This window comes from Tauraco erythrolophus, chromosome Z, assembly GCF_009769465.1.
Source record: "Tauraco erythrolophus isolate bTauEry1 chromosome Z, bTauEry1.pri, whole genome shotgun sequence".
Classification (NCBI taxonomy): Eukaryota; Metazoa; Chordata; class Aves; order Musophagiformes; family Musophagidae; genus Tauraco; species Tauraco erythrolophus.
Window position 1 is genome coordinate 43,187,971 of NC_141496.1, and position 26,548 is coordinate 43,214,518.

Consider the following 26,548-nt stretch of genomic DNA (forward strand, 5'->3'; position numbering starts at 1 on the left):
CTGCTACAAGACAAAAAAGCCTTTGAATTCCAGTATTCTCAGCTTGAAGTATAGAGCATAATTCATCCTGACCTGTCAACAGTACGGTGTGTTCTCCCATCTATTATATAGAGATAATGTGAAAAGGCTTAGCAGTAACAGAAAAACAAAGAAGCTACTGAGATCTATAGGACTTCAGTGCTACCTAACGGGATGTTACATGTACAGATGGGTAAACCTTTTCATAAAACTGTGATTAAAACCTTTCAACCTTCCTTTTTTTTTTTTAAATCTGGTTAGAAAAAATGTAATCTTAAACTATCTCTTTTCTCTCAGCCAACAAACACAATTTTTATGTTTGACCTGAGAAACATGCTGCCTAGCTAGTGAGGAATTTTCAGTGAGTTATGGGCACAATTAAAAGCTCATCTCAAATACTGTGATAACTTTTAGTTTTATGACTGCTATGTCGTAAAGATATATAAGACCCATCATTACCTATACTATCTGATCCATAAAGACTTCTGAATGTGCAAACTGAGAAGTTTAGAGCCTCATAGTTCTTAACTGATCTGGTTGGAAAAAAAAAACCAAACAAACAACAAAACACGGGAAACGCAAGTATGAGATAATAGCTACAGAATGCTTTAGTTAAACTTGTAACTTTTTGGCTCAGGATAAGAACGTCTTAGAGGAGTTAAATCTCAGGAATTACTAGAAGGTAGTAAGTCTACTCAGCAGAAAAAGGAAGTCAGTAAATAATACTAAAAATTAAGATAGCAAGAAACATTCTTGGTAAGATCCATAAGTGTAGCATTTCACCATAACGGGGACAGATAGAAGTGCAATTGTTCTTATTACTTGCTTCTTCAACCTTTCCTTTTTTGTATATGTCAGAATAAAAACCTTAATTTGACCAATGCAGTTGTGGCCCACACACAATAAAGAAGCTGTGATCTTCACTTGACAGAAGGATGCCTCTAACTGAGTCTGTCAAAACCCTCTATCTTGAGGCTAGCTGTTGTTGAGAGCTAGCAACTCAGGGCATGCAAAGGACATGTGTAAGATAATTTGCATCATGCCTGAAACTACAACTAGTAAACCCAGTTGCTGTATGTCATATTCATTCCTTCCCACCAGTTGCAAGTGATGAATTCCTTCTGGAAAAACAATACTCTGTAGATGCAACTTCAAATGTTCCATCATAGACGTTGCAAGTACTGCTCCCTTACCAAGGACCTTGTGAGAATACTGAGAAGGCGTTTACTGTCACACTGGCACGCTCCTTCAATGACTTTGAAGGGATTGAAGTAAAGACAACATAGACAGCTTTATAATGTGATCGCTTTCAATGGCATCAAGTTTAGAAACATTTGTCTTGCTACCCCTTCCCTGACTTCACCATATTCTCTACTGAGCAGAAGGAAAATTTTTCTGAAGTGGACATTACTGATTAGACCATGTGAATATATCAGTGATCTGCTGCATCAGTTGTATCTTTCAAAAAACTTGTTAAAAGAAACAATATTTCTTTGATCGATATTACCATAGGAGATGATCTTACGCTTCCCTTCTTGTTATCCGTAAGTTTCTGGAGAAATCTATGATGATTGATGGATATCTCTACTTGGCAACATAAATTCTGTTAAGCCTGCCAGAACCAAGCATCCATAAGATCTGACTTAATTTGACATGAACTTCCTACAACAGAGAAGTTAATCTTGAGGTGGATTCAGTTTGGGGAAGAGAAGAGTGGAAATCAGGATAAAAAACTCCCTCTTTTTTTTTGTATGGTATGCTGCTAACATATGTCTGGACTATCAAAAGGAAGACAAACATTCTATCTCTTCTTGGGAGTTTAAGCTTCGCCTAATCCCCTGCCTATCTTTAGGCAGCAGATTGAGACGTACTGCAGACAATCAGACTGAGAACAGGTAGGAATAGTTACTAGAAGAAATAGGGTGACTCTTACACACTACGTAGATTTATCATAAAATACTCCAAGAATCTTATTCTGACACTGAATCTCTTGGATGGACAGTGGCATGGGTATTCTTTCTAGAGAGTAATAAGCAGCATGACTGACCTACTGCTAGCGAGATCCAGCAGTAAAGAACCATCCCACCTGAAACTTCAGTTGAATGAAACTCAAGCTTAAGAAAATAGCCTTTGTTCTGAAGAGCCTGCACTATTAAGAGGCAGGTAACACAGAAGGATGTACAACTGTTTGAAATTAATCTTGTAGGTTTCAATTTCAGTTCTTCCACAAAGTCTGGGCATCTTTTCTTGCCCAAGTGTTCTACTTTGGGCAAAGATTAATGCTCCATTAATTGATCTCTTCCAGTGCATTTTAACACAAAACTAGTGTAATACATCCAATACCAGACACTGAAGGAAAGCTGGAAGGTAAAAGTAAATTACGCACTTCTGAGATACCATCCATAGAACAAGCTGAAATGGACCCAGAAACAGTAAGGAACTGTAAACCATTCCAACCTATTAAGTATGTTAGTATTCCACTTTTTTGTCTTCCTAGGTGCTCTTTGGTGCAGAGGATGGCACAGCTTCTACAGCAGTGGAAGCAAAGGATTCTACAGCTGAAGTGATGGGAAGAGCTGGAGAGTCTGTTGAGAACAAGTAAAGATCACCAAATCAGTAGCAAGCATTAGCATGGATGCAGCTCCAGAGTCAAACATGGGCCAGAAAGCTGCCATCAGCTCTAACACTCTGCTGGTAAAATCAGAGGAATACCAATAACTGATGAGGATCTGAGTGAGTATTTTGTATTAACTCTCCTGAAAAGAGGAAATATGACCGAGTTCCTACAATAAATCAGTTTCATGCTAACTAGATTTAAGAATTACTTGATATTGGATTATGCTGTCCACAGGCAACATCTATAAACACCAGTAATGCTCTTCCTTGTGTGTATAAGTGAGATTGAAGGTCTTCACAGGAATAAAGCTGCACTTCTCGTCCCTTGGTCAAGCGGTTGACTTTACAAGCAAATATCCAGGGAAGGGTTAGAAGCTTGTCAAAGCTAAGCAGCATTTCAGGAATGTAGTGAAGCTTCTGCTGCTGCTGCTAAACACATATTCTTGACTACAAACTGGTATTCTAAATGTTATCAGAATGCGGTTTCCATTTGATTGAATGAAGTGGAATCTCTTCTTGAGTGATTTAAACTTGGATTTATCTCACCTCAGCTGTTCAGGATAGAAAGGTGCCTCAGTCCTAGGCAGTAATAATAAAACGTAAGCAATTTCTAACACTGGTGACAAAACCAGCTCTGACTTAATCCATATAAGTTGGATTAAAAACCAGTGGCACAGAAAAGGCTGGCATGCATTAGCTTGTTCTTGATCTATGCCAGGATGGCATGCAGTCATCTAGCAGCTGCCTGTACCTGTCCCTTAGCAAGAATAACCCTTGTTACTACTTTCAGCTAAGTTTACAAAAGCTCTGGAGAAAAACCCAAGAAAGTTACTACATATATCTGGACTCTTATTTAAAACAAACTCCACCACGGAGCCCACCAGAGCTCCATGGTGAAAATTAAACAAGCTGGGCAGAGCATGAGGGAAATCTTCTCCCAGCTTCAGCAAGCAATTCCCCTGGCAAGAAACAGTTTAAGGTTTTCCAACACTCTCAAAGTTCAAGCCTCTTGGTTCAGGCTTTACTAGAAGAGGTACTCATTTCAGGAGTTCCAAGTTCAGTCTGTATATACATCATATCTGGATAGTGGAGTGACTGACACTTCCTCTTTGCTTACTAAAGAAGGGTTTCACAGATTTGGCATAGGATACCATTTCTGTCCCCTCAAAAATCTATTCGTCAGCAGTAAACTGAATACAATACCTTCAACACAACAGCCACTGCTCTGACAGAGTTGTGCTCTAAACTCCTAAATAAAACCTGCTAACTTTAGTGGAAATGTCCAACACTTGTGTATGACATTTGTAATTAAGCAGGATGTGCCCGTGTAGACATTTCTGTATATACACTAGTTTTGTTGTAACTCGAATATATTCACACTAGGCTGTAAATCTGCCATTAATACATAAGATAATTACACGCTCTTCTATTGGAAAGTGTTGGTCAAAGAGGAAAAATGTAGATGATGCTTTCAGGAATTTCTCCATCATGTCACATGTTGTGTCAACTCACTTCTTACAAGCTGACTAGTAGTATGAATGTACTTTGCTTTACATTCTCATCTCAGAGGATGGACTCAATGCTTCCTATTTGTCTCCCAAGCCCTACCTTGACTGGTCCAAGGAGGTGGACAAGAACCTTCAAGATGGCAAGGAAAAGCAAAAGCAGCTGTGACTGTGGAATGGAATAGGGAGCAGCCTGGAAGAAACAAAGACCTGAAATCTGTCCAGCCAGAGGTACATCACCAAGCAGTACAACTTCATGATATCATAGAATCATAGAATCATAGAATCGTTAGGGCTGGAAGGGACCTTCAAAGGTCATCTAGTCCAATCCCCCTGCAAGGAACAGGGATATCTCCAACTAGATCAGGTTGCTCAGGGCCTCATCCAGCCTGGCCTTGAACGTCTCCAGGGATGGAGCATCCACCACCTCTCTGGGCAACCTGTTCCAGTGTTCTACAACTCTAATGGAGTTGTAGATAATATCCTAATGGAAGCATCACTGAACTCATACCATGATTCTGCTGTGCAGAGCCATAGGTACTGTGTTTCTGATTTCCTAACTCTGTTTATGGATAGTGTTGTGCTCTGGCAGTAGTTTGTAGTATTATCCAGTTCTTGAAGGCCATCTGTCTTGGTCTTCCATTTCATATCCAAGAACACACCTATTGGATCAAAGGCCACACTGAAGATGTCCATGCCTCCTTCTCTGCTGTTGCATTTTTCCAGAGTTTTTCTAGCAATGATTTCTGCCATAGTAGAGAGAAGAGATAGAGCAAAGGAGCGTCTGCATGTCTTGCTGGACTACCTAATCCAAAATATTCCTATTAGAAGGTGTTTGTAATCCTTCACTCCTTCTGACAAATCTTTGGCTGAGGATGGAGAAGAAGTCTAGATAACTTCAACTAACAGCATTTTGGACCTTACAATGTAAAATATTAGTCATGCTCCTTCTCTGTAAAGAATCAAGAATAGTCAGAAGAGCTAAATATAAATCGTTGTTTTCTTAGCTTATGCAAAAGTGACTGGTTCGTGACTAGTTCAGTACACCTAGAATTTATCTAGAAGATAAATGAATATTTTTATGTAAGGCTTGCTTTTCATGCCTGCAACCTTAACTTTTATGTTCTGCAAAGAGTACCCTTTGTAGTCACTCATGAAGCTGCAGATACACCTGTATGACAACAGAATTTATACAGAGCTAAGAAGGTAGGAGGGAAGAGTTTGACTACTGCACTTCAGAGTGGAGGGTGCTAGTGCATGTAATTCAAGGAAGACCACCTACGCAGTTTTTGCAATTTTTTCCTCTGTACTACAGCTTTTTCAGCATAAAAAGCTTTTATGTGTGAGGTAACACCTATTTATATCCTGCCTAGCTAAACACCTGCTGTCAGTTAACACAACATTAAGCATCCAAAATGAGATTAGTCTAACCTGTGTGTTACAAATGACTTATTGATCTTTTGGAACAGAACACCTGACTTACCTTAAACCATGCTAATTTTGACATGTTCTAGACAACAATCTCGCTTCGGAGTAAATACTCATTGCATTCTCTAATGACTGCCTCATTCTTTCAAAGGTAAACTTCCTTGTGTATAAAAAGCAGGAGGGACAGTTGAACATGCCTTTAAGTAAATGGCTTGTAAGCACTAGAGCCTGTAATAGTTCTTCTATCTTAGTGATATCAGGGTGCTAAGGCACATACCTAAGTCTTATAAGGATACAAGTAAGTTCTGGGAAACAGCAGCTCCATTATCTCTTGAGGCAAAGCTGTAGATCTTCAAAAATGCAACAAAGCTGCTACTGGCTCCTGGATTAACAGGATCATCATCTCTAGTGAGCTCATAATGTGCCCTCAGTTTCATTGTTCACTAAGCTGGCAGCCTTAGGCTATTTTCCCTGTTATATCATCTTGATTTAGATCACAGACATTACTACTAACAACACTAACCCCCTTCCCAGCCCTAGCCCCAATATCAAAATCAGGACTGGGGAGAAAGTAAGCAAAACATGAGGATATGTGGCAGAAAAGAGAAAGGTATTTCTACCACTGCTTTCCCTCTTGCTTGCAACTGCAGCTGATTTAGCAATACGTGTATGAACTTAAATTTTGGTGTAATTCTCTTTTCTTCTCCCCATTTATTTTCCTCAGAGCTTTCTGTAAACTTTCTTAACAAAGAGAACTCTTTGCATGGTACAGTGTATTTGAAGACTTGCACAATAAGGGGGAATATAATCATTTGACTACTGAAATATTGTTCCAGCAGGAACAGTGATAACCTGTTAGTCCATTGTGGGAGAGGTCTGCATCTCCTCTCTGTAAGGGGCACGGCTTTCAAAGTGAAAGACTGTCAAGTCTGTTTATTGTGGGTTTTTTTTATTTTTCATTTTAAAAGAGCATTTCATTGTAAGCTGAAGTTGTCTTTCATTCCAGTGTTTGAACCTTGGTCCATTTCTGATTTCTTCTCACTTGTCATTTTGTGCTGTTTGACCTTATATTTTATGCCCTTCAAAATAAGGTTAATATGATGCATTTCAGTTAATACTTCCGTTAGGCTGCCACAGATATAATTCCTGTCTTCTGCAAAGTCAGTCATACTTTTGAGTGTAGTAGACTCATATGATTGCTGTGCTGGTTTTGGCTTGGTACAAAGTATATCTATGCTGAGAACAACTCTTTTCTCAAACATCCATCCATAATGGATTATGTTATGTTCCACTTTCAGCTTCAAACAGAAGCTATCCTAGCTGAGCACAGAAATGTTAACTTTGCTGTTTTAAGAGGCTGCTGATTGCTTAAACAGAAACTTTTCTCAGTCAGCTTCTGTGCAAGCACTAGCTGTCAAAAAGGATCAGTTGTGCTTCCTGTCTTGCCCTACATTGTTTCTACATGCATGTGTACATATAACATTCCTCAGACTAAATTCTAGTACTAAAGTAAAACCAAGTTCTGATCCTGAGACAAAGAATAATGTTCTGTATTCCTATCCCCAACATGTGTCTGACTGAACACGAAAATCCTTCCCCAAGTTTCTCTCTTTCTCTCTTGCAGCAGCTATCTTTATGGCAATGCTCATAGCTGGAGCATGTCTAAAGAACACTGAAAAAGCAAACACTTTACTGTTGTGAAAACTACACACAAAATGCTTGTGTTAACTGAAATTGTGTCTTGGAAACAGTTGGTTAGTAATCAAGTGGCATTCATGCTCGTCCCATTGCTTTAAGTGCAACATATCCATGAACGTTATCATCTACTGCTAACTACATGGGAGCATCCAGTTCTGCAATAAAGAACTCCAGAAATCCATATATCAGGAATTCTTCTTGAAAAAAAAAATATTTTTTTTGTCTCTCATAACTTTGCTCTGATATTATCATCTGTCCTTTCGCCCGGATTAGAACCATTACATAGCATAGCTGGACTAGAGGGGAGGAACTCTTTAAATAATAACGAAGCTTCCACTGTCAGATACTGGTTATGAAGTGTCAGAATGTTAATTTATTCCCATGTATGGAAGCTATTCTGATTTTAATCAGAAGATCATCATCGTCCTATAAACTCTTCTCTGTCTGCTTCTATGCGATCACTAGCTGACTTCCCAGCGTTAGGAACAGTAGCAGTGTTACACAAAGCTAGATGCAGAGCCACTGGTTTCCCTTGTTGCAGAGGTCAGCACTATAAGTTATTAGAAAACCGCAAGACAAATGGATGCAACAGAAAACAACTGCCAAATTTGTATCAGGTTTTTGTTTTGTTGGGAGATTTTTTTGGTGAACTGATGGATGTTGCCTCATTTTTTGGCTTGTAAACTTGATTGACCAAGAATCTATTTTTAATACTCTCCAGTTTTGATCCTGTTATGTCTCACATCTAAAATGAAGATAGTAAAATTTGAATGTGTTGAAAGTCCCGGACGCTAAACACTTTAGTATTCATGATACTCTGCTCTGACAGAGCATCATAAAGGAGTCTAAGGGAATCAATTCCATTTTCAGAGAGAGGCTATAAAAGGTGTAAAATAAATTGCCTTCCACAGACCCTAAGTCCTTGGGCTCCTCATTCCAGACCACAGCCTCACTTGTAGAGTGAGCTCTGGATGCAGCTTTGTGCTCTTCACTTCCTCAAGCAATTCCACATTTCCTTTTGGACACCAGAAGGAAGTCTTTTCCACTGTAACCCAGAGCCTTTCAAAGCATCTGTCTAGGTACTGTAGGACACCCTAAGAGATTTACTAAGCTTTGTCCAGCCTGAGAGGCAAGTTTAGAGTTTGCCACAGTTTAACCCCAGCCATCAACCAAGCACCACACAGCTGCTCGCTCATTCCCCTCACAGTGGGATGGGGAAGAGAATTAGAAGGGTGAAAGTGAAAAAACTCATGGGTTGATATAAAGAGAGTTTCATAGGGAAAGCAAAAGCTGCATGCAAAAGCCAAGCAAAAGAGGGAATTCATTCACTACTTCCCATCTGCAGGTGTTCAGCTATCTCCAGGAAAACAGAACTCCATGTAACAGTTACTTGGGAAGATAAACACCATAATTCCAAATATCCTCCCCGCTTCCTTCTTCTTACCCCAGCTTTTATTGCTGAACACAATGTCATATTGTACGGAATATTCCTTTGCTCAGTTAGGGTCAGCTGTCCCGGCTATGTCCTCACCCAACTTCTTGTGCACCCCCTGCCTACTCGCTGGAGGTGCCCAATAAAAAAATGATTTTATAAAAATATTTGTTATATAAATAGCTGCAGTTTGCAATTCAGAATGTTTTTGGAATATTATTGAAGACAATCAAAGCACAGCAAAACACCTTGGTTCATGAAGTACCGAAAAGCATAATCCTGGGGAAATCAAGACTTCAGGTGAAAAACAAGGGGATTTTGATAAAAAAAAGAAAAAGCATCACCTACCAAATGCTACAAGGCTGATTCAAATTAGCCATTGCTTTGCACAGGTTTCCTGATGGAGCATTAAAAAAATGTAGCACATACTTTGTTCCACATATTTCTTCCTACAGGCAGCGTGTTCCAAGTGACTCATACCTGCATTTCCCACAGCATTACTTAATCAAGCATGTACTTTCAAATCTATAAATTCATGCTCAAAGATCAAGAGCTAATGGCCTCAGTCCAACGTGTCAGTATTCTGGATAGGAACATCTCCTTACATGGATAATCTTGGGAGAAAATGGAAGAAATTGACATAAATCAAGGTTTATGGAATATATGTATAGAAGACAATGACAAGGTGAAAGGGAAAGAAGGATAAATAATTGTGCCGTGGAGAGAAGCAGGACGAGATGATTTCTGAAAATCAGCTTATACTATGTAGTGCAGGCGTTGCCACAGTGAGATGAGGGACCCAGTTAAACTGAATGGATGCTGGAAATTCCTTCCTGAGTCCTCAGAGTGACTGGTCCCACTCTGTGGAGCTCTTGCTATCCTCTGCCCTCACAGGGTTTTTAAGGAGTCAGCCAGCAGGATTAGACTTCAATGTGGGATTTGGTGACTATAGTTTCACCTATTGCATTTCTCCCTAGCCTAGGAAACCATTTTTTTCCATATCATAAGCAACTACACATTACTAGACTTTAAATTATAATGGCATAAAAAACTTTAGTCCTTGTGTTATAAGTGGGTAAGCATTGAAGTAAAACAAATTAGCTGAAGAACACAACTGCATTTGTCAGCAAGCATGATTTGGATCAGCTCCACTGACCTCAGTGGCCATGTGTTAGAGGTGAATGTGGCACAACGAAGTCTCTCCCTTCGTACTCTCTTCATCTCCTTCATGAATTAGGTATATTTGGTTCTTAAATTCCACAAAGTCTCTAATAAAAACGTACTCAAGGTGCTGGGTTAGGATAACAGCCCCTAGAAGTGATAGAGAAAATGGTGCAGGGACTTTTGAGTTCCTTCAAGTGAGTTCTGTTGCAGGAGTTTATTCATTCATTTTCACTCTCAAAGAGCACAAACACCTTTCACCAATTCATGTAGGTAAACGAAACGTAACGTGCTAGGGATAATCTCTAAATCACTAGGACTTTCGCTAGATTAGGAATATTCTATTTTAACCTAAGTGAATGGCTTTGTTATGTGATTCCCAGCTAATTTACCTGCATAAAAATGGTTAAAAATGCTCATCCTTCTGCTTAAAATCAACTGTAAGAAAAAAGGGGGAAGTATCTCAACTCTAATCAAAGTGCTTTAATATAAAAGAGATGTTAGGGTGCAGAAAGACTCTAGGTGTTGATCTCGTGTGGTCTCAATATAGGTATGGATCCCCCTTTTTTTCTTATTATCCCTGCCCCAGATACAAAAGTATCTCCCTCCCACTCCCTGATATCAGCTTATCCTGTTGTAGTATATCCATCACTCTAAAAGCTGACAGGAGATACAGCTTTCTGCTGACATCAATTAAGTACAAAGTAAGTCAGGTCTGCAAGCAGAGTTTTCATGAGTTAGTGGAGTAAAACTGTACAAAAAGAAACCCTCCTAAGTATTCCCTTGTGACAGGAGAGGGAAATTCACTTTCAGCTCACCTAAATCATTGCATCTGAAGCTCCCTCCCCACCCAGTCTCAACACATCATGCTGAAACTGCTCCCAGAAATGCCAAATAAGTATGATGAGATATAAAGAAGCAATTGGGTCATTAAAAAATTTCCACTAATAGACTTGGCCATGCTTAAAACAACTGCAGTTATACTCTCTCTACACCGCAGACTTGCTGGGTTAACACATCCACAGTTTTGCCTTTCCTAAGCCATCCTTGATTACTGACGTTCTAGTATTCTTCATTGACATTGCTCTAAAAATAGTCATCTCTGGAAGGGGATAGAGGAGATAACTGGAGGAAGAAGCCTCTTAAATTACTACTGCAAATCTGTGAGAAATCATCTCTTAGAGTCCTTAAGGCTTCAATATTGTGGTGAGAACTGACTTGGTGAATCAACGTAACCTCAAAGGAAGGACTGCTTTTTCTCCTCTGGAAGGTTTGGGTTCCTGTTAATATTCAGAAATGTTTTATTTCAAATCCACTCCGACAACGATCTACCTGTACAAACCTGGCCTTGGTGTCCTGACAGCAAGCAATTCTGGCTTGACCTGTTGTGCTTTGTCAGTCAACTTTAGCTCTTACTCTCAAGAAATACTTTTACTCTCCAGTTCTGAGGAGAACATTCATGAACACATCAACCACCAGACTATGAATAAATTCAATCAGTACTAAAATGCCATTCTAACATATATATGAGTGCAATTCATTCTTTCCACAGGTGGTCAAGCCAGGCAATTAGTTTAACAAAGACATCACAGGATAACAATGAAGAGCTTGATACCAGCTGGATCAAAGCATATCAGGGACTAATTGGGCCCAGCATGCTAAATGACTCCATTGACTTAACAGTGTGACATCAGAGATGAACTTGGTTCATGGCCAAGAGAAGAGAAGGGCAGAAAGAGGGAAAGGGAAGAGATGTTCAGAAGTCATTAGAATAATTCAGTACATTATACAGGAAGATTTTCTCTGGCAAACAAAAAAGATCCCAATACTTTCCCAATATTTTGAAGTGCAATTTAATGAGCATCTAGACACATTGCATGTGACAGTTTATAGGTCATACATAAAAGAACATTTTCAAAAGCAAATATGAAACCAATGACCAAGTTTAAAAAGGGAAAAAGAGTTGTATGAAATAGCAGCCAATAAGTTTATTAGAATTTCTTGCAATTAGTTTCATGTCATGTTCCACTCCATTTCCTAGCTCATTAAAGGCATTTCCTACAATATATAATTTTCACAGAAGTCTGTAGAAAATCATAGAATCATAGAATCATAGAATGGTTAGGGCTGGAAGGGACCTTCAAAGGTCATGTAGTCCAACCCCCCTGCAAAGAACAGGGATATCTCCAACTAGATCAGGTTGCTCAGGGCCTCGTCCAACCTGGCCTTGAATGTCTCCAGGGATAGAGCATCCACCACCTCTCTGGGCAACCTGTTCCAGTGCTCTACCACTCTCATGGTAAAAAATTTTTTCCTAATATCCAATCTGAATCTACCTCCCTCTATTTTAAAACCGTTACCCCTTGTCCTATCACAACAGGCCCTCCTGAACAGCCTCTCCCCATCTTTCTTGTAGGCCCCCTTGAGGTACTGGAAGACCGCTATAAGGTCACCCCGGAGCCTCCTCTTCTCCAGGCTCAACAGCCCCAACTCTTTCAGCCTGTCCTCATAGGAAAGGTGCTCCAGCCCTCTTATCATCTTCGTGGCCCTCCTCTGGACCCTCTCCAGCTGGTCCATGTCCTTCTTGTGTTGGGGGCTCCAGAACTGGACGCAGTACTCCAGGTGAGGTCTCACGAGGGCAGAGTAGAGGGGGAGAATCACCTCTCTCGACCTGCTGGCCACGCTCCTCTTGATGCAGCCCAGGATGCGCTTGGCCTTCTGGGCCGCAAGAGCACATTGCCGGCTCATATTGAGCTTCTCGTCCACCAGTACTCCCAAGTCCTTCTCCTCAGGGCTGCTCTCGATCCATTCTCCGCCCAGTCTGTATTTGTGCCTGTGATTGCCACGACCCAGATGTAGTACCTTGCACTTGGCCTGGTTGAACTTCATGAGGTTGGCACGGGCCCACCTCTCCAGCCTGTCGAGGTCCCTCTGGATGGCATCCCTCCCTTCCAGCGTGTCGACAGCACCACACAGCTTGGTGTCATCGGCGAACTTGCAGAGGGTGCACTCCATGCCACTGTCCACGTCACCGACAAAGATGTTGAAGAGGGCCGGGCCCAACACGGACCCCTGAGGGACGCCACTCATGACCGGTCTCCACTTGGACATCGAGCCGTTGACCACTACTCTCTGAGTGCGGCCATTGAGCCAATTCCTTATCCACCGAGTGGTCCATGTTTGTTTGCCCAAAATTTATTTTTTCATAGAAATCTGCAATGATTCATTGGTTAACCATTGTTTTCTCCTTTTTTTTTTTTTTTAATACAGAAATGCCATTTATAGGATTAAAGATACAGATTCTAGGGGCTCCTTGCATTTTTATTGAATTTAGAGCTACCACAAGGTGCTAGGACAGAGAAGATTTTTGTCACTTGGGTCTCTGTAGGCAGAAAAGTGATACAGCAAAGGCAACTACATCCGGCAAGACTTAGCTCTTTTCTGTGTACAGCAACAAAGTTTCAAATTCCTGAACTGAAAGGCACACAGCAAAGATGGTCAGATGTTACATTTTTGTCTTTGTCAGATCTCCCATCTTTCACATGGATGTACAACAGCAGCGACGTTCCTTATTTCTAAGTCATTAACAGACCGCAATGTTTGTTCTTTTTAGGACCAACACATATGTTACTCATAGGTAAAATCCCTAGCAGATGCAAACAAAGTTTACAGAGTTACATGGCAGCAAATCTATTTCACTTTTACCAGTGAAATGTGGTTAAAAGCATTCATTGATGCACGCTAATGTGCATGCCTTCAACTATATGAAGGCATTCATTTTCTTGACAAAGTGACTTACACAGATTTTTTTTTTTTAATTAAGATTTGCTTGAATTCCAAACTGCGGTTTGTTTTTTTTTTCTTTTCAAAAATGAAAGACTCAACTGAAAAAGGAATCTGTTTTGGAATATTCTTCATACAAGGAAAAGACTAGATTCATAAAATCAGAGAAGGATGGAATAACTCTATGACACTGAAGTTAGGCACTAACAGGGAAAGTAAAGAAACAAAATCCTCTTCCTTGCTACAAAAGCAAATAACTTTCCTTGCATTAGTTTTCCAACCTCCTAGAAGAGTAACCTTATAAACATCATTTACAATTCTTCTGCAATTAACTCTTTTCAGTTTGTCCTGTTAGTGCGTTATGTACTTAGTGGAACTGAGACAGAAAAAAAAGCTCAGTAGTCAACAGGACACTTTTATGAGAATTGAAAAGCTCATTTGCACTTATACTTCTAATGCCTATTTGACCTGTCCTTGTGGAACCACCTTGTCCTGAGATATGTAGAAAGTTTTGTTCCAGAGTTCTTCATATTCTACTCAAGACAGTCACTAATGATGTGGGGCACCTTGGATCCAATCCTGCTGAATCTAGCAAAAGAGGATTTGAACTAAGATTCCCACATCCCAGGAGAGTGTGTAACTGTTATGCTGTGACACTTCTGTCTCTACTTTAAAGAAGGTCACTTAAGCATCTCACTATTCATTTAGTCCAGCGGTTCAGTTATTGCTTAAAATTATACAGATGAGTTTATCCAAAATGATATATAAACCATTCACTAGAATATTTCCCATGTTGTAGTTTCAATAAAATAAAAGAACAAGACCTTCATTAGGAGCCTTATTCTTTAGTATTCAGACCCTAATTCTATTTGTTATTAATGTTATGGCAAGTAACGGAACAGGAAGTGAAAGACCAGCCCAAGTTACTCAGCTAGAGGTCTGAGGTACTTGTAAAGCCAAGATGTGCAGTAAATTTCCAGAGTCTCAGTCTTAGTACAGTATTCTGGATATGCAGATTTCCCCGGCTAAATATTAAGGCGAAAACCAAAAACTGGGATAGACAAGACAATAATACTGTATATATCACAAATGCAGACAAAATTTAACTTGTTTCAGACTATAAGATAAGATTTTGCTTGTCTTTTCCTAAACATGCTGTTTCATTTCTGGTAGTGAAGATTCATTTAACTCTTTTTGGCTATGTATGGATTGTTCTGAATAGATAACCTCCATATACTACTATTTACTGGAATTCAATAGCCATTTCAAGACATCATCTGCAGCAAGGACCTTATTAACACTGTTCCAGATATATACAACTTCTAAAGCAAGAAACCAAAATATGAGTTTGAGCAAGTAGGACAGAGGTCCTAGGGCAGAAAAACTCTCTTAACTCCGAGCCGTGCATTCAACCCATAGGCCACAGACTTGTCTCATTAAAAGTTAAAATTACTTGGCATTCTTTCAATTTTTTTCTTGCCAGAAGGCGATACAGCTGGCATCAGCAGTGATATGCTGTGCACACAACTGTTGTCTTCCCAGGTCAAAGAAGAAAGGCCTGCTGTTAAACCAGTATTAATCTGTACTTGGTCTGAGGCAGAAAATAGATGGAATCAGGGAGAAAGTAATGAAATCATAGAATGGTTTGAGTTAAAAGGAACCTTACAGATCACCTAGTTCCAACCCCCCTGCCATGGGCAGGGACATCTTCCACTAGACCAGGCTGCTCAAAGCCTCATCCAACTTGACCTTGAACACAACTTCTCTGGGCAACCTGTTCCAATGCCTCACCACCCGCAGAGTGAAGAAATCATCACTACTTTGGAAGAGTTACAAACATACAGGATGCATTAATACTGACATACAGAGACTGACATATTAGCAGAAATACTAATAGGCTGGACACTAATTTGAGGGAGGGAGGCCTCTCTCCCTCAAATATTCAGGCATAGATGGTCTACAGCCCTCTTATATTCTTGATCCAGTCTGTTACAAAAACACTCAACCCTGTCCATGAAACAGTGAAGAAAGCAACAGCACACATAAAAGAACTACTTCTGCGGTACTCAGGAGCAAAACAAGAGCTCACTGTCTCTGCATTTTAAAGCTTAAAATCAAATTAAGCTTAAAGAATAAAGGAAAGACAGCAGTTGCAATTAAGTAACTAAGCCAAATGTGCTAAAGTATGGCCTCAGCACCACACATTAGGAGACTGTATTGTATACAAGACCCAGAGATGATAAAGATATATGGAAACACAGTTAGGTTGGAGTGTGAAAAGTGCAAAGTGGAAAGGGCTCTCCAGAAACACACTACATATGTTACCATGCAGAAAAATCACAGAAGAAATTCGTCTAAAGCCCCAGCTAGTCTAAATCTCCATGGTACTGTTGACTTCAGCACTATTAGTCTGGTATTCATTTATGGTGGATTGGGTTCAAAGAACAAATGCAAGAAATGCTTAATTCAGGAAGGAAAATTCAAAATTCACCTGAGAATGAGGCAGAGAAATAACCTATAAGGAAAAATCAGATAAGAATGGTGAAAAGGAAGCATCCGTTACTCCAGCAATGTTCCCACTGTCTTCCAAACACACACAAAACAGAGAGGGTCCATTCCCGCCTTCTGAACTATGCACTGGTTTTCCTGATAGAAAACATAACGCAGTGTTTACAGAAAAGCCTTGGTTTTAATCTAATGATTATAGAAACATCTGGTAATGAAAGAAAGAAAGAAAGGAAGGGAGGAAGAGAAGGAGTGACGAAGGAGGTAAAGAGGAAGGGAGGGAGAGCAGGAGGATGTAAGAAGAGTAAAGGAAGGAAGGAATAAAGAGCTGGCATTGAGGGAAAGAGCCAAGCGTCTTTTGCAAAGTGAAAAAAATTTGCAAAGAATGGATTTCTCAAACTAGAACAGGGTATCTAAACAAGGTAAGTTTGACTTCAGCATGTGGAGAAACAATGCTATTTGTATTTATGGAGAGTGAAAACCATCTGTCACGGTTTAACCCCAGCCGGCAACCAAGCCTCACCCCACCACTTGTTCACTCCCCCATCAGTGGGATGGGAGAGAGAATCACAAGGGTGAATGTGAGAAAACTCATGCGTTGAGATAAAGACCATTTGATAGGAAAAGCAAAAGCCCTGCACGCATGCAAAGCAAAACTAGAAATTCATTCTCTGCTTCCTATTAGCAGGCAGGTGTTCAGCCATCTCCAGGAAAACAGGGCTCCAACCCACATAACGGTGACTTGGGAAGACAAACGCCATCACTCTGAATGTCTCTCCCTTTCTTCTCCTTCCTCCAGCTTTATGTACTGAGCATGGCATCATATGGTATCGAATATCCCCTTGGTCAGTTGGAGTCAGTGGCTCTCCTATGCTCCCTCACAACTTCTTGTGCACGTGTACACTAGCAACACATGGGAAGTTGAAAAGTCCTTGATGTCTTAGCAACTAAAACCATCAATATATTTTCAACATTCGTCTCATACCAAATCCTGTGCTGAATCCAAAACACATTACTATTCTAGCTGTTAAGAAGAAAAGTAACTCTATCCCAGCCAAAACCAGGACACTATCTCTGTACAAAGATATCACAGATTGTCTCATGATTTTACAACTACTTTTGTGACCTGTGAGTTTGGTGGGTCTTGAGCAGACACCACATAGGAAGAAGGAAAGGCTTTTATTTCAGAAAACGCCTGGAAAACCATATAAGAGGGAAAATTCACCCATCTATATAAAGATTAGAAAATTAGATTATGCTTATTAAGCATATCACTTGGAGTCCAGCAGAACAGGTACTTCTGTGGAACAGAAAACTTGTACAAGCATAGAATCTTGAAGAGAGCTCTGCTTCTCCGGAAAAATCAGAGAAAGCACCCCATAGGTAAGAACCTTCCTTTCTACCCTCCTCCGGTTCCTCAGATGGTAAAAAATGTGGCTGTCCATATAATTCGTAGAGTCTTCAAGTAAAAAGAAAAAAATTAAGACACAGGAGCCACAATGGAAAAACACCATTTTTTCTGTTTCAAGGACTGTGATTTGAAGTGAATTATAGCTCTTTTCCACCATGTTTATAGTGCAAGACAGCGATTTCACTGTCTACATATAGGGGGAAAGACAGTAGCCTGTTCTTTTCCACCCATTTCTGCCTCAATCCAGAGAGAAGGGACATAGACCTCTTTCCTGCACCGCCAGCACCACCAGGAGAAGGATTAACTGCAGCTGACAGACACACTGAGTCATCCAGTGGGCTCAGTCCCGCTGCTACACCCTCCGCAGCTGGAGCACAGGGGTGTGCGGAGGAGAGCAACCGACACCGGCAGCACGCATCCTACAGGCATTCAGTCGCTGGACCTCCGCTCAGCTGGTGCCTCTCTACAGCATGACATTTGGCAGACACATAATGTACCCTTCCAGAGCACTCAGAGTATGCTCCCTTCCTCACCCTCCTTTGGCTTTCAAGAGCCATTATGTAGCTTAAAGTATTTTGTGAATGCAGCTTCCTTTACATCTGCTGGTGATGCAAAAACATCAACAACATCACAAAATCCGCTCTAATGTGGATTGCAGTAGCAGCAGCCAGCAACTGTTTCACTCTATCAAAGCAAGGAGCATTCTGAAGATGCAAAACAACATTAGTAAAAGAAATCAGTTAGGATGGGAGGGAAGTAGAAGGAAATAAAAAAGATCTTGATTGCCTCAGGGACAAAGGTAAGCTGGGTTCACAGGAAAAACATGCAGGTTACTAGTAATCAACAATTTTGAAGTGCTGAGCATTAAATTCTCACGATAAAGCCATGGCTTAAACTTTTACTTAATCACTTTCTTGTGCAAAGATTTTATGTTTTCTTATATCTTCTTCTGAGGTATCCAATGCTTTGCACAGTGAGAAATAAGATGCTGAGTGATACACTGTGAATCTAGTATCTTCTGACAGATCTTATGTTTCTGTCCTTCTGCGAAAAGACGACAGATTTCCTGAGGGAGCTCCTCTCTGCTCTGCAGAGAGAAAGTTGATGTTTTCAAACCTCAGTAAAAGACGAAAAAATCAGCATATAAAAATGCCATTGAAATGAAGAATAAAAAGACACAAAACCAAATTCTGCAAGTTAAATACAGGGCAAGTGAAAATGGATGTGGCATGTGAAAGTAAGCAACATGAAGGATTCTTCATCACTTGAAGTCTGTAAGTGAATGCTGGATAACTTTCTGCTTCAAAGAAACAGAAACATACTAAAGATGATGACACTGTAATCACTTCTTTGAAAAATAACTAAAAAAGAAAAATATTTCAACAGCTATTGCATTTTGAAATTGTGTTAACTGGGCAACTTTATTCTTCAGCACATGACAGGCAGAGCGTATCAGATGTCTAGTAAGACTTTTGAAAGGTCAAGAGTGAATGACAAATAGTTTATGTTCCCATTCTTAATATCTGGAAATTATAATTCTGGAAACTTGAATGTTAGAAGTCATCCTCTATAGCTTGAAAGGACTTCAGTTTGATATAGATCTGTGGGCGATTTCATCATTTATTAAAAGTCCTGTTCTTTTGTTTACACTTTTCAAATGACTCTCAGTCTCCAGGTCAGTTCTGTAAGGCATATTTCTCACCACCTTCATACTGCAGCAGTAGTGACATACAGGAGCCTCATGTACCCTACATCACAGTCATGCTGCTTTAGGTTTTAGCAAACCAGAGGTCACAGTCATGGGGCAGACCTCAGTGCTGTGAAACCTCCTGATAAAGCAAGCTGCCAGTCAAAGCAATGACAGATACCACATAGACTCCTAAAGATGTACTGTCACACAGTGTAGACCCCACTCTCAGCTGACGTATTACCACACAAAACAGGAAGATATGTCAGCACTTTTTGATCCTGCCCTGTTTTCACCAGGAAAACAGGCTTTATTTTATCCACTGGTTTTATTTTATCCACTGGACCAAAAGCAACACAAATATCACCTGGAGAAGAATCGGGCAGTTTCACACAGAAAACTTTGTTGTCAGTAAGGCTTGTGGTACTGGTTTTTCACGTGGTTTAAAGCTGAGGCTGCTCTGCAGATTCCCTGAAGAGTTTCCTTGTCAGTGTCATTATTCTTTATTACTTTGAAGGCAGATTAGACAAAATCCAGTGCATCTGTTATCTCACCACTTTGATGGTTTAAGATTAATGACTCTGATAATAGCCTGCAGTGCAAGTCAAGGCAAGAAATTTTGGAGAGTTCAGTGTCTTCCATAAATTCACATATGGCTGCTTTTTTGATGTAATAAATGCAAATGTTGAACACAGTCAGGATGAAGTTATGGTGTCCTTGGAGACCCGTCCATCCTCAGCTTTCAGCTGGAATGGCAACTTTTGCTGAAGTGCTGATGGGACTCCAGACTCCACAAAAGGTGGAAGGGAAAAGAAGGAAAAAAAGGTTCTGTTGTATTTGAAATCTCTCTAGTCTTTCCTTGGACAGAAGAAAGGGCTTCACCACATCTCTGCCTATCATGAGAGCTCATTTCTGTGAGCAACATGAGCTGATAGGTAAGTGGCATTGGCATTTTCAAAAGCTAGAGCAGCATAACCGTTGGTTGTAAGGGCAGCAGACTATGAGTAGGATCATTAAGAGAAGACCAGGTGCCTCTTCAAGTTGCCAGAGTAAGGAGCTGTATGCCCTTTGGTGATGGAAGGAGAAAAGGGGACTGGAGAAAGGTTTCATTTTCAGCTCTGACAAGGTAGCACCTCACCAGTCTGAGATTCAGGTTTGGTCAAGCATGCAAACCAATTGCATGTCTTTGTCCTGCATAAATAAGTCAGGAAGATTCAGGCCAGTCAGAGCAGTTTGGTGCCCAGTCAGGTTGCATTTTAATCCAGTTTTAAATTATTCAGAAGATCTGCCCAAGAGCAACTGATAAGCAGGTCTAACACTTACTCCTTACCTGTGGCACTCAACAGAACACAGGGACTTCCTCAATTATATTATTGCTTGAGACCTAGAAAGAAAAATAGCTGTTACCTTAATCACTGAACAGAGCTTAAGAAATGCATATGGTCTTCACAAATTGCCTTTATACATAATGCTTTATTTTGTTCTCTGTGTTCAAATGTGGTACAATGTTTGAGATACAAAGTGGTCAGAAGAACGAGTTGTTAATGTAGAAGCAGTTGAACAAGGAATAATTACACAACTTTGCTGTGTCTTCTAAGTACAGTATGCAGCTTACATAAATTCAATACAAAAAGTCTCAACTGTCCAAGCACACTGTCTCAGAAACCAAAACAACAACAAAAAGAAAGACAAGTAGAGAAGATTTTGGATAATGGCTCTTACTGAATATACTCCATCAGAACATAAGCAAAAAAAAATCTCTATAAACAGCACGCCAATTGCAATGTCAGAATTAATAGCATCATCTAGCAATAAGGTCCAATCTATCAACATTCATTCTTTTTTTTTTTTTGATTATTGGGTTTTCTCATCTTTTTCAGATAGCAAAAGTAATATTCCTTCTTTATCCTCAGATCCTGAACTCAACTCTCTTACCTTATTTTAAGAGGCTAAACTACAAAGCATACATAGAATCAGAATGATTATTCCCAGCAGCAGTTCTGGCAAGAGCAGGTTACAAAGTGTTCATCTGGTTTTGGCCATTTATTCAATTAGACAGGTAAACAGACTATGAAAATTTTATTATACATGCCTATTCTAGGGATTTGCTAGATTAGTTCTTTTGACATCTGCATAAAACAAAGATCAATTTCTACTCATTAGAACCCTGGGGAAGGATCATTTATGATTAGGCTTTGGATTATTTTTTAAGCTTTTTAAGCTTCCCACATGGAAAGAAATAAAATTAAATTACTTAAATTTATGCCCTTTCAATCTGGTGGGACTGCTAGCTTGCACACATGATGAAACTCCTACCTATATATACCGATAGAACTAATCTTGGAGGATATAGTATGTCTTTTACAACTGAAAGACAAAAGGTTGCTTTTGAAAACAGCAGCTGGGAAGAGAAGGAAGAACGGGAATGTAAGAACAGGAAAGCAACTACCTTGTCCATCATAAATCTTAATACCCATTCATTTAAGTATGTTTGCATATGTAAACCCAAGATATCACAGAAAGAGCAAAAAAGACTAAATCCTATGATATCACAAACCAGTAGCTGTTGTTAAAAAATAAAGCCTTAGGCAGGTTTCCCTATTTGCTTTCAATCAAGTGCAGCGTTCAAGTAGCTGTACTAAGGCACATAAAAAATAACCAAGTGGTTGGTGACAGCCAACATGGCTTCACTAGGGGCAAGTCATGCCTGACTAATTTAGTGGCCTTCTACGACAAAGCTACAGCGCTGGTTGACGTGGGTAAAGCAACGGATGTCGTTTTCCTGGACTTCGGAGGGACCTAATAGCTGCCTTCCAATACCTGAAGGGAACTTACAGGAAGGCTGGGGAGGGACATTTTACAAGAGTGTTCACTGATAGGACAAGGGGAAATGGGTTTAAGTTGAAGGAGAACAGATTTAGATTAGATCTTAGGAAGAAATTCTTCAGTACAAGGGTGGTAAGACTTTGAAATAAATTGCCCAGAGAAGTTGTAGATGCCCCCTCCCTGGAGGTGTTCAAGGCCAGGTTGGGTGGAGCCTGAGTAGCCTGGTCTAGTTGAAAGGCGTCCCTGCCCATGACAGGGAGGTCGGATTAGATGATCACTGAGGTCCCTTCCAGCCTATGCCATTCTATGATTCTATGATTTCAGGACAAGAGTACAGTTTCAGCCCTAAATTCGGAAAATAGCAGTCAGTACATTTTTCAGGCATGCTCAGTATCTTCTCGCTTTCACATGGATGGTTCCCTCTTCAAAAGAAATGAAATCAGAACAAAACCCTAAACCATTACCAAATATGATATTTTAAAGGACAAGATCTTAATCTTGTAATTAGGTCAGCTACTGCATGCTTAACTGTGTGTCCCAAATTTGCATCAGAATCTGGCACAGAGGACATTGTGTTGGATTTCATACAAGCAGAAAGTCAGAGCTTTTGGATGCAGGGGCAGAGAGGCACTCTTGGCTCCTCAGAGGACTGTATTTTGTGAAGGTCACTGCCAGGGCTGCAATTCTTCCAGTTGTACCTGCTGGTGTCTTTGAGACAGCTGCTTTGGGAGCTGGTATCTACCAGACATGACAGCACAGGTCTGTGTTTGAGAAACTCGGTTTGTATTTGCACTGCCTGTGGGGTTACAGCTAGACCCCATGTTAAGCTAGACTTCTAGCAGTACCTAGTATTCACTGCTACCAGTGCTCAGGATTACTTTAAAAAAAAGCCATAGCTGTGCAGTTGTACTTAAAGAGAGTGGAAGAAACACCATTACTTGTAGGAATTATTTAGCATCTTATTTTGTCAGCAGACCCTTACAGCTCCTTACAAGATATCTTTTGGGAAAGCCCAAGCAGTTTTTTCTGCCACTGATCAATAGCCTGTTTGACTAGTAGTCCCTGCCTCAGCCAAATTCATTCATAGTTTCCTGAAGTCAGATAAATCACGGGTATCTTTTAAGTCCTTTACAAGCTAAGAAAGGGAGAGATTCCTTTCATTATTATAGTACAGATTTATGGCACCTGATTCTTCAAAAAGTGTATCTAGGATAAAAATAGGGATCTGAAATTGAGTTAATGATTTAGGAGAATAACAAAATATCCAAGTATATTTCTGTATATACTAAGTGGACCACAGTACTGTACTCACGAGACCAATAATTTTCTTCTGCTCTCTGAAGCATGGATCCATGCCCAGCCCTTCATTTTTCCTTATGGCTCTTTACAGCTATACCACCTTTTTTCCAAACATGTATTGATGGTTTCCTTCAAGTAGACTTTGCCACATGACATTTCAGCTGTGCTACGTGGAACCAGTGAAAGTCCTCTGCAGCACTTTGGTCTGTGTTGCAGTAACAGAGCTAGAAGGTCCTTCCTTGCCCCTCTTCCCTCCGGGAGCATGTGAGTGCTGCTCTTGCATGCATGGTAGCACAAGACTAGTGGCCACGAGAAGGATCTCTTCTTTTTGGGTGCAGTCATCCCAGCACACTGGTTCCATCACACAGAAAATGAGGAGGAGAGGCCTCTTCCAGGCTTGTGTTCTTATCCCCAGGTACAGCCCTTGGATGACCCTCTCCAGCCCTTTCAGATGCCATTGCAGGACCCAGGTTTCACATGTGAAAGAGAGATTTCATCTGAACTGTCTTTGGCCTCCCCAACAGACACATGGAGTACCTCACATACGATACTGACTTACACCCTTCTGTCCTCATTACAGTTATACAAGCTCTGCATTTCATTTACAGATATATGGATACTCACACACAGAGGTGTGTGCATACAGTAAATGTATTTACAAAAACATCTGCAGTATGTACCTGCTTCAGTACAGACCATGTCAAAACGATCTATTCTTCAAATTATTTCAGACACTAAGTCAAGTGCTTCACTCCAGAGTTAATACAGCACAGCAGAGATAGGAGCATATGCACTGAGAACTGGGAGTTCATATAATGCCTTCATAACAACAACTCCAAAAGGAATTTTCACTTTCAGTCGCACCTTCCAAGTTGTGTTCATTTAACCCTCTCATCTGTTATCTGCAGCAGTCATTATGTGATCGCTGCTTTACCATCAGTGCTTTTAACAGGCATTTTGCTAATGAACATACAGTACTTCCTGTAGTCAAGATCAGCTGCAAGAAGAATAAGCAATGAGACCAAAAGCAGCAAACCAGTCCATTTTACTAAAAGACTGTTTTGAGTTGGATTTTCTGTTATGCTTCTTTCACTGTCACAACCAGCCAGAATTTTATTTTAATTTTCTCATAGTGACTTCTTCAGATTTTAGGGCTTTAGTGCAGGTAAAGCGTATCAACTAGCTGCTGTTCTTCTCTTCATTAGAAGTATATTTGGGGCAGTATAACTGCTACATTTTTGGCTGATGCTTTTTTTTGCCATACCCATCTTAAATTACTCAACCCCCTGCCACATACCCACTGTTTAAACTAATGAAGAAGCATTTACCTTTTCTTTAAAAAATGAAGAGATTGATGGAATAGGTCAAACCTTTTGGTTTTGTTTGTTTTAACAAAGAACTAGGAAAATCAGAAGTTTGTCTAAAGCTTCACGGCTTTCAAGTATGAAAGAACATAATCTGGGAGAGGAAAAAAAAAAAAGAGGAATGAAAAGAAAAACTGCCTAAAAGCTATCAGGAAAAAAACAAACAAACAAACAAACAAAAAAATGCTACTACAGAATATCTGTAGATGAACTACAGAAAAGAATTAAGATTTGTTACCATTTTATTTTTGTCTCTCCCTTTCTCCTCAAATACAGCTTTCAAAACCCCTGAACCTTATGTCACAATGTCCCATGCTGTGGTAATAAATGTCTCTGCATGATCTTGTAAATAGAATAATTTATGAAAATGTGTTTCTCTGCTGCTCAACTACACTGTAACCCACTTCCTCAGATTGAGTCATAACAGCAAAGATTGGAATGAATAAATCCTGATCCTTAATACTATTTTATCTTCTAACAGCTTATCTTGAAGACACTGTTATGTCTGAATTTGTTGTAAACAGAAGGGTTTGGTATTCTTAATTACGTAATTACAATCGCTTTAGTCTCATTGGAATTGAGGAGAGTAACTCAAGAAGATAAGGAAATACTCTGGGGTCTTGGCACACAACATATCAAAGCACATGGGAAAAACAAATAGTTCTCTTACGCAAACCATGACAGCAGTCATTAGAAGGTAGTCTAGATCAATGTCAGCTCAGGATTATGAACTGTAGGAGTGATTGCTGGGTAGACATGCCCTTAGACAAAGGTGGATATCTTAGACAATTGTGCACTGGTCTTCATGATGGATATACAAACCCTTTTTACAGTCCGGCTATAACCACAGGCAGTGTTTCTCAATTCATGAAAACCTGTAAGACTCACAGTAGGGAGCAAAACATCAAAGAGTGATCCACAAAATGACCATAAAATAACAAATTCATACACTCTTGCAAGCATAAGCAAGCTGACAAATTGTTGGGAAAATAATTTTTAAAAATGTAGCATTTTTCTTTGGTTGGAAATGAAAATCATGATGGCAGCACCACACTGATTGCTCCTTGCATATTTAAATAAAAATTTGATGATCCTAGGATTTTAAAAGATCCAAGCACTTCTCTGCAAAATAAAAGTAGAGGATTATAATTATTAGTAGTAGCTAAATTGAATTCTCTTCTTTCCACATAGCTCCTGTGCTAAGGGGACCATTCACATGAAAATGTCCTTCCAAAACCTTCTATGATGGTTTACAGCCTTTTCTGAGGCCACAGAAGACCTCTGGGTAGGGAAAAGGTGCAGAGACTGGTGAGATCATTTCACTATCTCTAGATGTTGCCAACTTCCCCAGTTTTATTCCAGGTACTCCCCCAGACTGCATAGCAAGATCTTATTCATCTGTCATCACAAAGTTTATTTGTTGACGTATAGGAAGGTGTAAAGATACACGAGATCCTCCCTGCCTGGAAGTGTAGGAAAGGCTGCTTAACTCCTCAAAAGGAACACAGACACAAAAGATTTGTGTTTTTAAGGAGGTTGCCAAGAGACAAAATTCCTCTTTTTCACACACTATTCCTATTTAACAAATCAGAAGAAAGATCTTTTACGTATGGTTTCAGAAGAAGATGAAGATAGCAAAGGTCTGATTTAACTAACAGAAGGTCAAATGTCTCCTCTGTCAACGTGGTATAAATCTGGAGTTCTCACAAAATCAGAGCTTTAGCCTGGAAATTTCATACAGTAAAGTCAGCTTATAAAAAAGCACAGCAGAAACCATTTCTGAAACCATGTCTCTTGACTATCACCACCAAGTAA